The sequence below is a fragment of the Sarcophilus harrisii genome, chromosome X, assembly GCF_902635505.1.
Source record: "Sarcophilus harrisii chromosome X, mSarHar1.11, whole genome shotgun sequence".
In the NCBI taxonomy this organism is placed as follows: Eukaryota; Metazoa; Chordata; class Mammalia; order Dasyuromorphia; family Dasyuridae; genus Sarcophilus; species Sarcophilus harrisii.
In genome coordinates this window covers 14,737,875-14,738,831 of record NC_045432.1, presented here as the reverse complement: position 1 = coordinate 14,738,831, position 957 = coordinate 14,737,875, and positions in this window count along the sequence as shown.

Below are 957 nucleotides of genomic sequence, written 5' to 3'. Positions count from 1 at the left end.
GGGTAAAAAACAGCCGGTGAAAGATCTCACCTCCCATGAGCCCCCGGTCAGAAAAGGCTTTGGAATGATGTTTCCCAGCAGGCTGTGCGAGGGGGCATAGGTCACCATACTTTGCAGTTTGGGAAGTTTAGAGGAGGCTGCGATACATTTGATGAGAGAGGGATGTAACTAGGGGAAACACCAATGGAAAAGGGAAGGGAGTGGGAGTGGAAACAACAGTAGCAAGTTGGAGGATAAGAAGTCCACTGCAGGAAGCAACTCCAAAGGGCAGTGAGATCATTCTGCAACAGACACTACTGTTGCAGATGGTATCTCAGCACCTTCTAGGAGTCAGCACATAGTGTGCCCATCCTGCAGTCAGGAAGATTCATCATCAAGGTTATGGAATGAAAGAAAATAGCAGGAGGGCAGCAGAAGTCAGGAAGAGGCTTGTATTTTCTCCAAGAAATACTGGTTAAACATTGGAGATTTGAGCAGGAGAGAAAGATCGGAGGCAGGGAGAACAATTAGAGAGCTATTGGAATAGTCCAGGGGAGATGTGACAAGCCTGAACTAGGTAGGGTCTGTGTGAGTGGAGAGAAGTGGAGGGGGGGGTGTGTGTGTTCTGGAAGTAGATTTAACAAGACTTGCCTATCGATTGGATGTGGAGGTGAGAGGCATTGCATCAGTTGCTAAAGTTCCCAACACCCATATCTAAATGGAAGCCAACTATTATTCCCTTGATAAGTATCTACCAGGTATCTTTAGACTCACTCTCTGATCCCCTCTGTCTTCCCCAACAGAGCAGGAGGAAGTTATATCAGCAAGGCCTGGAAGGTGCTAAGGAGCCATCTCACCATAGGTTAGTGAGTAGTCTCTGTTACAGAAGGCTTTGGCTGCCCTTTGGGGCTCATCCTTTCTGCTTTTACCCAGCCTCTGGTTGTTTCCACTCCTGCTCTTGGTCCCCTTCCTTTCCCA